The following is a 14,257-nucleotide window of genomic DNA, read 5'->3' on the forward strand; positions in this document are numbered from 1 at the left end:
TTGTCTCCTCCATTAATGCCATGATGCCTCCGGGTGATAGTGGGCTCTACAAATATCATTAACATAACATAATAACTTTATGAACATGGTCACTGGTGTTAACATGCTACTGTGGCAATGGAGATGAGAGTTGCACCAGGCCAGGCCCCACCCCCATTTTCTCCCAGTTATGAACAGTGATGCAAACTAAGAAATGCTCAGTGAACTGTCAGCAAACACAAAGAGGCGCATAGCTACAATTAAGAGTAGAAATGCTATGCAACAAAAGTAGGGCACAAGTACTAGGTTCCAGAACACGTAGATAGGGCACACATGCAGCAGACACAAAGAACATACACCAGACATGAAGAACACTAATATGGCAGAAAGAAACCCTAAGTGCTGCAATTACTCTGACCTAATTTAGCAATGTCTGAATTCTGAAGTATTGCATCCAAACATAAATTGCTCAGCAAAGAGCTTTCCAGGCCTCATGAAACACAGACAGCAGAGCAACACCAAGGTTAGTGCGCTGAAGTGAGGTTTGCTTGAGGAAACTACACACGATAACGTTTCCCAGAACCCATTGCATACAATTGTAAGGTTAATTAGTTTTAATTGGTAGCAGTGAAAAAAACACACATCTTTGAATGCCAGGTACAGGTAGCTACTGTGACAATTGATCCCACAATGAACAAACATACCCCCCCCAAATGGCCACTGAAGGAAAGCACACACATGTAGAACAGTATGAAAATCCCAATAAATGGTTGAAATTATTTTAGCACAGCGGTCCCTCACCACATGACCAAAACAATGTTCATTCATTCAAGGCCCAATTAAATAGTGCACCTTCCATATCTCTAGCATGTCTAGACACCAAAACGAGATGCCCGAGGCCATGAACAAAGATGGTAGATGGACTTCAAGCATGGGAATGAGTTAGGAGTATAGGAGTATTACTTTCGCACGACCATGGCGTTTTGCTCACTTCTCCTTCCTCACCACGTTACTTGGCACAGCATAACCGTGTCCAAGGCCGGATGAACGAAGGTCTGGACAATCATGTCATGTTCTTCTATCAACTAATGTAGTATAGTGGCAAACAATAAGATGTTAAGAAGAAATGTATCGTAAAAGGTTGAACCGAGGAGGAGATATTAGTTGTAGAAGAACCAATTATAATGAGATTCAATTATATATAACTATATATCCTATACTCTAACATCCAATCCAAAACTAGAATAGATGTTTTATGATACTACCTGTTGTGACGGCATCTGTGATGCAGTTTTGATATAAAAAGTTGTTGTCCTTGACACTATTTTGAGATTTTCCTTTTGAACACCCTCCCGGCAGCTGACTGTATTGGAATAAAGCTGGGTTTCTTTGTGCACTTAGAGTTACATTGGTTATTGAGTGTTAATTGATTATTGATATCTGGGCCAATCTTAACATTACAATACCACTCACCTTGGTTTCCCAGCCAGGTGCAGACTATCATCTGAAGAAGCTTATAGCTGTCGAAAGGTCAGAATTCCTCATGTGCAGTAACATGTATTTGGCACTCATGTCCATCAACCATGTACAGCTGCTTATGCTGCAATTGCAGGACAGGGGGATGTGGTAGTACAGATGGAGGGGGAGAGGAGTCAACACCCCCAGTATGGAATGCCTGACTCAACTTTCCCTTGGTTTTTGGCCTACGTTTTGGGTGCCATCCAGCCCCAAAGCTATTGCCTAACAACTTTGTACCTTTTAATGCTTTGCATGTACTTACCTACAAAGACCTCTGATGATTTTCTAAACTAGCAACTTTGCTGAAACACTTACCAAATCTAATTCTAAACATTCACATGTGCTTTGCTGTTCTAGGTTTTGCTTTGTTTTAAATGCTATAGATTTGCATTGTTTATATGGTTTAAATGCTCTGGCTGTGTTGAAAGGATGTGACTATATATTTTTCCATTCCACACTTACACTTTATTGGTGAAATAATGGGCTTTAAACAGGATACAAATGGCCGTGGCTAGATGGCCGGTCCGTACAGTGATCGTTTGCCCCGTTCCTCATTCCTAGTCTATTTAAATGAGTCCGGGTCTGGGTCCGGGTCCACACAGCAGACACCCACACATCGTGTGCACGGATATCACGCCAAAGACAGGTCAGTCAAACTAGAGCCATTCCCAGGCAGCAACATGTTGTCCACTTCAACAAAGTTTCTTGGTAAGGTGCCCAGTTCGTCTTCAAAACTTAGCTCGCTGTGGCGACAGGTGCTGTCTCTCCCTATCACTATCTGTAAAATTGTCATAATCTAGCGCTCTGGACCGAGGCTGATTCCATTCCCATCACAATGCCTCCCCTCTCTGAACAGAATGTTGAAGCTAGACCCGGCACTGAGGTGTGCTGGAAGGCTGCCCTAATCAGGTGTGCTGGAAGGCTGCCCTAATCAATGCTTGCTCAACCCTACAACAATAAGAAGCAATTAATGCATTTGACCTGTTTAAATGAGGAGGCTGATCCCACAATTAGTGGCCTTCCCTTCAACCAAAAACACCTGTTGCCCAATCTCCACTTTAAAAGTAGAGAAGAGGTACTTGTTATCTCCGAGGACAACCACGTGTAGGATTGTTCCCATGTCTGACCCCCTGTGTCCCGAAAACATTATTTTTCTTTTCTTTGTCTCACTACAGAGTTCATGTCTTTTTATCTATTTACCCTCTCCTGGTCATTTGACTATATTACTTAAAATGCTGGGTATTTACTATTTTATTCCATCTTTGATTATTGACTAGTCTCATTTTACTATCAAAAGGTTTGATGACTCCACCATATCTTCTCAGGCATACCTTGCGGAAGACATCGAAGTCAAGAATTGTATACATTTATCTAAACCGTATCCACACCAGAGAGATCATACCCTACAGTAGGTATTATCATTTACTAAAGACTAGACAGTTACAGGTGAAATATATTAACCCCATAACTGTACAGACCATACTGGGCGTCATTACGAGGTTGCCAGTAAAACCCACTGGTAGCCGGTGGGTTACCAGTAACCCTGTAACCCTGTTACTGCCACCTGACATCCAGCTGCTAACGTGATATCACAGGCGACGGCTGTGGTACCGTAAATTCCTTTTCCCATGGAGTCCCATAGCATAAATGCCAACATTCTGAAGCACCTGGGGGGGCGTGATTTAGTCAGAGAAATCGGGAGAAGTTAATTTTCCGATAGGAATACATTGGGATTAGAATTATTTTAGGCAGGAGAAAGTGAACTATAGCAATATGTATTATGTCTGAGGATTCTGAAGACATTTGGAGACAAACGTGGAAAAGATTTGTTCAGAATCACACAAGTTGAGAGGGGTGTAGCTGAGATTCAAAATGTGTTTTGTGGGCAAAATATGGCAAAACACAATGTGCTAGAGGACAGTGGTTGGACCAGGCACAGCAAATAAATTATGGGAAAAGACAGAATAAATTGGAAAAAACATTATTTGAGAGACATGTTTGAGCTAACATGGCAAATTAGGAAAAATATTAAATGCAGTTTAAAAGAAGCGGTAAAGCAATGAAGGAAGTGCTAGCAAGCTGTACCTGCATATGAAAGTCATCCACGAAGATGCACTGACATGAGAAAGGATACACACACAGACACGCACACATGCAGACACATATACAAAGGTCCACATCATCTTATGGAAGTGTAAGTAATCTGTGCATCATGGACAATGCATTTAAGAACGTGCATGCACACTTGCAAGCACACACCCATGTATACACAGAATGGGCCTCATCACAAGTTGGGCGGTAACTTTGGCGCTATTATCGCCAGTGCTATTAGCCCTACTGCAAAACTCCCCGGCACTATTAGCGCCGGATCACGGGTTTGGCGGAACGGTTAGTGACCATTCCCCATTGCGCCCATTCGGGAACTCCTCATTCCCCATTGGGCCCAATGGAGAAAATTCACGCTATTACCGCCAGCAGATTTCCCACTGGCGGTAATAGGGCCGAAAATCAGCAAGTTTGCAGTGGATTTCCCCCCAGCTCTGAGCTGGGCGCAAATCCGCCAAGGCCATGATCTAGCGGACCCTTAAATGCGGTGGTAATAGCACTACCACCACATTTAAGGGTTACCGACAGTCTCTTGATGAGGCCCAATGTCTTTTACAAGTTAAAATGATTGCTGACAGAAAGAATAGCTGGTCCTTTTTGGATAACTAGAAAGAGTAGAGATCTCCATATTTATATTTACAAATACTGAGATTCTTGCAGTACGTCAGTGAGAATGAAGAACAGCAATTATATTTTACTGCAGTCGTAAGCAAAGACTTTTTAAAGTAGATAGGAAAGCAGTTTGGGAAAACGTGGGAGTGCTGTGAGATCGCAGGAGAGGAGTGCAGCAGTATCACACATTCTCGGCGGCCCTGAGGAAAAGTCTGCCAAAGTTAAAATTGGCTAGTGATAAAGAAAGTTGGGAATGTGGCACTCAGTGAGTGCATTGCGGGCAAATAATTAAGAGTTAAGAAGGCTTTTGTAAACAACAGCTTGCACCCATGCAGATGTGACAGAGCGCACAGTGTACAGAAGCATATAGCCTTGTCTGTGGACAGGTTGATTTAAAATAAAGACTAGAATGGCAAGTTGGGAACAAAAATATGTCAGATCAAGACAGGGAGAATCTTTTGAGAGAAACAGGGTGCTTGTACATATGATCCCAAGGGGAAAGGTGTTTTTAAACAGACAAAGAAGTGGGATGGTCACACCCAGACCTACAAAAATAGAGGGCGTCAAAATCATTGACGCGGCCAAATCGACCTAAATGAGCAGTACTATGATCAAGAGGGGGGACTTGCCACTATATTTTAGTAGGCTAAGGTCGCGGCAAGGAATAAGGCGGTGCAAAGCCATTGTCCCTGTTATAAGCAGACAGACATTGGGAGATGAGATGAATGTGAGTTTGGGATTTCACAGCTTCCTTTGTTAGAGAAAGGAGACGCTAGGCCACAGCACATTCACTGGCTATAGATGGATAATGACAATTTAAGATGCAAACTTTAGGGTATAATTTCCAATGCTGGGAAAAGGATATGTGAACTAGAAAACATGACAGGAAGAGACACATTAGCTACAGAAGACATTAAAGGTCTTCTAGCCGCTATTCTTGGGAAAAAGGGATGATGACATTTGGTCAAGGGAAGGAAATTTGAGTATTACCATGTTGAGCACCGCTCATGATGGAACACAGTTTAAACAATTGTAGGGCGGCAGTCTGGAAATCGCTTAAGAGTGCTGTATCCGGACACATCAGATGTGGGAGCTATAAACATGCCAAAGGATGTCAAAACCCATGCAGAAGCAGCTTAAGAAATTAGTGGGCCTGGAAGCAAAGCCATGGTCAGAGATTCAGCTGACCATCGCACATTATTGTAGATTCCTGCAGGAGTAGAATTGAAAGAAAAATGATGCTAGGAAAGATGCAGAGGCGAAATTAGTGCAGAAAAAATAGTCAAAATACACCAAGAAGTGACAATGTTGACTAGTGGGGAAGGATCGGATTCACAGCAAACAGCAAGCATGCCGCAGGTGTGTATCCAAAGGTAGTTTAATCAAGGTAATAATGGATTCGTACCACATGGTAGGGAAGGCTCCCGAGGTAGAGGCTTTCAGAATAATCAGGGACATTTCCAGAGTAACCCAGGTGGGTTTCAAAGCATGCAGAATAATCATCAAAACATGCATGAGGGGCACATTAGGAGACCTCCTGTAGGTTAGACATACGGTATGTCAGAGCACCTTGCACACATGTGTAGAAGCCAAGGATTTGTGTAGAAATTGACAATTCTCGAGAGGGGGACAGCCACACACCCCAGTATGTAGCTTACAAATCAAGGAAGGGTTTTTGACCAAGGTCAGACATTGTACCAGACATGAGCGCTGAGAGTGCAGCAGGCACAGCGGTTTATTGCAGAGGGCAAGTAAGTGAGCCCACATGCATGCTCAGCAATATGCAAACTTGAAATAAATAGTGACACACAGGAGTAAAAGTGTTATTATAAAAGGGAAAAAATGTTTTTACAAAAATAGAGGAATGCATGCATCCACAGTAGGACAGCCTCATAGAGTGACTTGATGTGGTCATAATTGTTAGTTTCTCTAGGCCACAAAGAGTGCCAAGAATTAATATGGAAAAGGGAGAACAATGCTTGTTCTAATGATAGACATTGGGACTGTATGTCCATGCAGCAAAGACAGAAAGGTAGTGAATGAATATTAAAAGATTGAGGGTGTTTATTGAAGACTATAAATGTTGTTTTTTGCCTAGTGAGGAATTAGTAGTCTCTGGAGGTGAGTGTGTTGTTGCAAATTTTTGTTACATTTGTAACAGGCACTTGCCAGTGTTCTGAGGAGAGAAGCGGATAATACAAGCCTAAGCATGATGATGTTGTTTAGGTGATTAAGGAAAAGCGTGTTTTGTTTTAGGAATGCACCATTTGAATATGGGTGCATGCACAGTGCCATGTACAGGGCAAAAGGCCCGATGAGACGTTTCTGGTAGAAACCAGAGGTTTTTATTGTTATAGTAAAAGCACAGTATTATAGATAACTGTGTGACCTAGTGGAAAAGTGGTGAAAATATTTGGTGAATCTAGTCTCAGACCACGGATATTTATAAACAAAGAGGATGGAGGGAACAGATGACCTCCATGAAATTAGAAACAGTCATAGTATAAAGAAACATGGCAAATGATCAAGGAGTGAATAATAAAAATGAATCATGGAGGACAGTAATGGTTCTCATAAAAAGGTTTAGGTTAAGTATCATTACGGGTAGCAATATATCTAGATAGGGCTTGATGGAGTATGAAGTGGTGCTTTCTTTACGAGCATCACACATTAAAAAGAAAGGAAAGGAAACATTTTAGTATATACGGCAATTATGAAGCAGCATGCAGTATAAACTAAAGAAGTTTGGAGATAGTGTCAAAAACGTTAGGTAGACTTTGGGCCTTTTGGTATGGGTCCAGAAAAATGAATTAGGAGAAGATGAAAATAAATAATTTATGTTAAACATTATAGGAGTAAAGAGCTCAGTTCAAAAAAATGTTTTTTTTGTTATTTGTATGAAATAAAGAAATACATTAAACATGTATGAATGGAAAAGATTAATGTGAATAAATGGACAGAAAAATTAAACCCTGCATAAAATAAGCAAGAAATCTAAAGTTGAAAAACAAACAGCACCAATAAAGGTTGAAGGCCAAAATTGAAAAAGTTGCGCAGTGCAATGAAAAAGAATTACGGGATTAAAATGAAGAAACCAAAAGGGGTATAGTTGACCAAAACTGGGTTAACCAGACAAGAACATTTTGTACAGAGCCAATTCAAGAAGAAAATACAAGAGTATGTAAAATACAGTTTTTTGAGTGTCTGTAACGATGTTAGTTTATGTTACAGGTGAAAATGAAGGACCTTGCATGAACATAGGTGGAATGTCTGCATGGCCTTGATAGGGAGAAGAGAAAAGAAAAAAGAGGTAGGTGCTGGTTCACACCACAGGGTGTGGACACACTGTTGATCATTATCAAGAGTAAGAGGACCCAGGTGAGTAACAGAATAAAAGGCAGATAGAGACACAGTGCCTTCAATTATGTAGCCATTTTTTCCCAAGATAGGTGTAAATAGGTGTGAATAGAGTAGCATCTAAAGGTAAGCATGGCCACCACAGACACATGCAGAAAATAAATAGAAGATGCTGAATGGAAGGTGGGTAACCTTTTTTTATTGGTAAGACGCCAAAAGGGATAGACTTGGTGAGTGTATAAAAATGTTTAGTATAGGCAAACAAAGTAGTTTCATGATAAAATGGCAAGGCACATAGTAAGAATTGGTGCCATAGTCTAGAAAAACAGGGGTAGACTAGATTAGTGTAGTGGGGGTTAGGAGGAGATAATGTGCAGCATAACAGTTTATTTTGTCTCAACAGGATGAAAACAAAGCACAGAAAGAAAATTACCATGGTCCAACTCGATCGAAAGGAAGATGGCGAAGGAAAGGTGAAGCACATGCAGCAAAGCAGAATGAAGCATTCACAGCATAGCAGGAAGCACATGCAGCAAATCAGAATGAAGCATTTATAGCAGACTGGCAAAGACTGTTCAGCCAAGCAGAGAAAAAGACTAAGGGCCTCATTATAAGCATGGCGGTCTGGGATCTACGGTACCGGTAAGCATGCCGTTACCATAGTTTTTTGGACCGCCATACTACGACCTGTGCTCGCAAGCGCCTTTCAGCCAGCCAGGTCTGGCCTTGCGGGTAGAGCAGCACCCGGGAGCGCAGCATGTCGGATGCACTGGCACCGTCATTGACGGTGCCACTGCATCTAACGTCCCAATTGCCATGGGAATGGGGACTGACAGGCACCCGGCAATGCAAGAATTACCAGGTCCAGTAATTCCTCATTGACGGGTGCCTGAAAAAATACAACTCCAGCTGCAGCCGTGCCTGTTTTACAGGCACGGCTACCGCCAGGGTTATAATGAGGCCCTAAGTATCAGCCCTAGGATTAAACAGAGTTAATAGGAAGTATCATTATTTTGTGCACCAACGAGTTAGGGACAGCCTATGAGTTAAATGGGCTAAAAAAAAAAATAGAAACTAATGTAGAAAACATGTTTTGTTAGCAGCAAGGAGAAAGAATTTAGGTTAGAAAGAAACTTGACCTCCTTGCCAGTTCCTGAATGACTTTTGTCTCTATTTTCAATTCTCAACAGAAAACAGGGATCCCTGCTAAAAAGTCCTCTTCTGCTACAGATGTGCCTACGAGATGGAGACGACGACAACATGCCTTTTTGAGATGTTGTTTTTGTTTATCATGTATTATTTTAAGTGTCTCTACATTTGAAAATGTCAATGTAGGGGATAGATAAGTATGCCCCCTGAAGGAATATACAATTTTGTAAATGGAAGAAACAAGCCCAGAAGACATAAGGGCAGACAAAATGAGACAGGCAGATGTATTTATTGCCTAATAAAATAGACGCAACTGAATATGTTTATTGTAAACAAACCAGGTCGCAGCAGGCAGACCACATTTAGTAAAGTAAATGTGATCATGTCCAAAAAAGGGAGAGAATTAGTAGCGTTGGTATACAAAGAACCAAAATATCTGATGAAGCTTTTTCTAGGAGATAGGGATGTTCAAAAGTGTTGCCTGATGAAGTTTTTCTAGGAGGCAGGGATGTTCAGAAAATAAGTCAGTGACGTTTTGTTTAGGAGGCAGGAGTGTGTGAAAGACATATGAGTGTAGATTTTAAGCTTTGGGTTGAGAAGAAATGTATTGATAAAAGAGACATACTTATTTTTTAAAGGAAACTCATTCCGTTTTTTATTACAGGTGAACAACGAGTGACTTTTGTGACTCAGAGAATTGGTAGCATCGGACCATATGAGCAGACAGAAGTCACAGAGGAATGCCCAATTATAAATCACCCCAGTTCAAATTGTTTCTGCAAAATACTCCCCATCCTTGCGTTCCCAAGCTAAATGCCGCCTGGTGGTGACTTTTAAATGGAAATATGAACTATGAATATGAGTGCTATGTGGAAAAAAGAGACACTAAAATGCGACAGGATTGGCCTTTGAACTAAAGGGCCCAAGGACTTGCCCCAAGGCAACCCAAAAAAGGAAAACTTTACCAGGACAAAAGACGGTCCGTGGATGCCAACCCAAGATCAGTCGTGTGGAAGATGTACCAGTGAAAAGAAAAAACAGAACTTTTGAAGCATTGAAAAGTGGCATGGGGAAGAAAATGGGAGCAAGGAAAATGTCTTAGGGTGGGAGTGACAGAAAAAATGTGGAGTAAAAGTCACATGTGAACACTGTATGATGAACGGGATGGTGGGATACCTCAAGGAGTGACTGTCTATGTCATAATGGCTGTAAAATTATCTGAGGCATATAGTTAGTTTAAAGTAAATTGGGTAATGTATGTGAGGCTCAGATACAAGTAAATAAAAGTAGTTTTTAGGAACACATACATGTTTAGACTAGGAGAGTATAATGTGTTAGCACTGATGTTGTAGGAATGTGTTAGGATACCTTGCAGGTTGAAATAAATTGTCTTATAGAAAAGGGTGATTAGGTCAGAGATGTGTTGGTACATTTAAAAATATGGAGGGTGGACATGGTTGTAGTGATATGTATTGAGTAAATGACTAAATACAAATCAGAGGAGGGAGTGTACAGAAGCTTGTTACATCCCCCTCAAACTGAATGTAGTGGAGATAGAACCCCCCACCCACCTCAAACCAAATGTTTATAACTTGTCAGGGTGATCAATGACTTTAAATGTTGTAAAAATCAGAAATATAGTGCTTTGCAGAAAAGCGCTTTGAAGGACGATCTATTTTATGTGGTCAGAATGTCTTGTGTGATTGAAGGGTTGTTAAGTAGCATATGCTTAGTATAAATTACTGAAAAACTAGATACGAATTTGAGCAGGTACCAAGTTTTAAGTAAAAACTGGGTTAGTCAGGCATTTCATAAGTGATCAGCCGTTTTGGGTGGGACAAAGTCAGGCAAACTCTGAGATAATGCTGGGCATACCAATAGTGGATTTCTGTAAAACCATGCTGAAATGATGAAAGAATTACCTCATGGTAGTTCAGTGAGAGTTCAGTAGTCAAGGACATGGTGTCTGGATTTCTCAGGTCTAATCTTGGCAGTGACGAGCTGGGGGAGTGAGGTAGTGTTCAAGGGAAGATAGTAACTGTTGCATGCAGCTGTTTCAATTAGCAGAGAGGGCACAGCTGATGCCCATATTTGGGCATCTGTGACAGGAAGGCATGATGCTGTTGCTAAAATTATCTCAGGACTGACGTCAGTAATGTTCCCATTTTAAAGGTCAGGTACATCACACACAATTTTAATCAGTTACATACGTAGGTATGACATGGGAGCTTTGTGAAGTGACAGTTCAGTAAACCAACCCTAGAAGGGGAAGAAGCTTGTCTTGGAGTGCCTACACCTATGAGAGTGCACTGCATCATACATAGGGAGCTGAGACAACCAAGAAGAGTATATAAGGAGGGACATTTTATAACTTTAGGAGTGTTGCAGAGATGTCTTTGGTGCTGTATGATATGTCCTACCTTCTGGAAGAAAATAAACTTGATGACTTTGAAAATCCTGCTTCGGTTTCCTGATGTGCTTCAGGGTGCCCTCCTGACCCAGAGATGCCAATTCCCGGTGTGGGGGGGATGGGACCCTAATTTACACGGGCCTTGGTAATGTCTAGCCTGGATTATGCAAACGGTGTGAGTCTTTGACTCTCACTGATCGACTTTAGGAGGGCTCAGTCATTTACCGCAAAGGGCCTGGTAATCCCACCTCACTCTGCATCCCCCAACCTATCTAAGCCTTGAATTATCTGTAAGAAGACATCCCATTAGCACAACCCCATTGATATACTCATAATCAGCTGGATTCCCTCTGAGCTCCGCATGCGGTAATGGTGTATAATGCTTGCCAAGATTTAGGCATACAAATGTGAAAAAATTATAACCATGGTCAAAGAGTTTATAACTTGCCACTTTCCTTAGTATTAGACAGGGGAGAGGCTTAGTCACATAACATAATATTGTCAAAATGCGATCATCACACTAACAAGATTATTTATCATCACGCTGGGTGGATAGCTCAGGGGCAATGCACTCACCTTGAAAGCAAGATGGCTTAGAACAACGCAGGTTTGATCCCTGGGTCTGGTTTAGAAACCTCAGGGTATTAAGTGTGCTATAAATAACCAATTATAAAGTAAAAGTAGTAAGGGGCTTCATACCAAAATATGCCAGCTTGGATTAATGTAGTTTCAATGATCTAACTGTGTTATACCATCACATATTAACACAAGCTAGAAAAACAGTCAAAAAGAAAAAAAAGACAGGGAGAGTCCGCAGCAGAAATAATACATTACTCTTAGGAGCCACATAATTCTAGTATAATGCTGAAGGAACCTTACCTTTACCATGAGTCAGCCATGCCTGCTTCCCCATGGAAGGTCCACCAACCTGATGCCTGCAACGAAGGACATTGCATTTTCAGCAGGAGGTATACAACACCGGACACACCATAACAGTGACAATGTGCTGAACACAGCCATCCATAATCCTGTTCTAAAATGATTGCAAGGGGCAAGGGCTTGTGTTCTCTCACTCCTTCAACACAGATTCCACCCGGCCCACACCCACTGTATCTCCTTCCTCATGGCTCTGATACAACTCCCTATCTATGTATATCAGTGAGTGGTTGTAGGTCCTTTGATGACTTGGTTTGTCTTTTCGGGTCTGTTCTGATCCCATATAGAGCCGTCACCCAAGAGGTACATTTTTCAATTCCAAAGGTTTAAGCCAACTCCTCTCACTATATTATGCAACATAATGGTTATCTTCATAACAAACAAACTGCAACTAATACAGCAAACTCCCAATTGTCAACCAACCGCAAAGCGATGATGACAACAAAAACAGAGTTGTATAATCACTGGCATGTCCAATGTTAGGGTTCGGCCTTCATTATCTGTTGTAGTACAGCACACATGTCAAGCTATATCCCCTCATCTCTAGCACCATCTTTCACCCGATACACTCCATCCAATGGAGACTGTGATCACTAAGAAAAGATGGTTTGACTTCATGAAAATATCTGATGAGTGAAGTCTTGCCACCAATTTAGGTCAATCAGTGAATTAGGCACCCATGACTATTGACTGCCAGGAAAAGTGAAGCAATGATTTGGCCGACTGGTGATCGTAATGGGTAAATACATTTTACCTGGAGATCAAAGAAGACCTCCTGTGGGGTTTTATCGAAAACCTCTACAAATGCACCGTCAATGTGCTGGAGTAGAGTTCTTCAAAGCCAACAATGTTTGGCGTTTTAGGATAAGGTATGAGATAGATTTCGGCCCATTTCAATTTTTCCAACAGAGCGGAGAAATCCCTGGGTCCATTTTCCATAAGGTCAGTGTATGAATCCCTTTAAGTGGCATCTCACTGCTGGTTTCCATCTAATGAGCACTCAGTGTTGAGGAAGGGAGCAATACCCAGATTAAAAAATCCATTTGTTATCCCTCGTCTCCCTCCGCAGTTCCATCCGACAGTTGTTGACACATGGCAATTCCGCCATTGCTGTGTTGGCTCTTTGGATTAGTCTATACCCTGGTCATTCCAGAACGTGTTTCAATCAAAAATGTTCATCTCTACAGATGTGTTAGTTGTCCTTGTGAATCCGGCACTGATTGCTCATCATTCACTGACGTAGTTGAGTCTTCCTGAACCACTCAGGATTGGTCAAATCCCTCTCATGCTTACGTGGAGGAAAGGACCTAATGCCGCTGTTTCTAAAATGTTGCGTGGCTCTTTCTCACCGCCTTCTGTCTCAAGGCATGGTGGACCTAATGACCTTCGCTGGCAACAATATAGGGTTTGGGAAACAAGGGGTGCACCCACGACCATGGAAAAGAGGCAGAGTTAACTTTGTTAACCCAGTAATTAAAAACCATCATAGTGGTTCTCATAATTGGGTCTGTGTAAAGCTAGGATGACCTCTGAGGTTTGGAAAGAAATATTGCAGATTAGAGTGGGATGATCATTGGCTGCGTCACTCAAGGTCACCGACTGTTAAAGGAAGGAGTCCTTGAACATTCGTTCAGAAATCATAGCTACACCAAAGTATGACCATCTTTAGAAAGTGTTGGTATTCCAATCCCCCTCCATCATGTCTCAGCATCATGAACACTGTTCTGTTCACAATTCCACATAGATTACTACATTTCTTTCAGTCACTTTTAATAGTTTTTAAAGTTGTACCAGGGTGGGTCTAAGCAGGAAGTGTGGGTAGAATATTCATCTTAACGAGAACTATTCCACAAATCCAAGATACGGCTCCAGAATGCTATCTTTGCACGTCACGTCTTGTATTCTTTAGCAGAGGGCCCACGTCGACTCATATAAGCATTTTTCAAATGGCCTAGGTGCATTTTATTTTATTTGAATTAGTTGTGTTTTGTAGCGTGCACATTCACAACAGGTTTTACTCAGGGCACCAGATCCAGGGTCATAGGGACTAGGGGAGTCCAGCCTCAGCAATCATTGAAAGCAACATAGTCTTCCCTATCCCTAACTAATCACAAATCAAAAGAAGATACAAATAAAGCGACTGGCAGGGAGCAGAGAGAGTAAGTGCTAGTATCCTGAAATAGAGGTTTC

Source organism: Ambystoma mexicanum, chromosome 10 (genome assembly GCF_040938575.1).
Source record: "Ambystoma mexicanum isolate Mex_15411 chromosome 10, UKY_AmexF1_1, whole genome shotgun sequence".
NCBI classification, from domain to species: Eukaryota; Metazoa; Chordata; class Amphibia; order Caudata; family Ambystomatidae; genus Ambystoma; species Ambystoma mexicanum.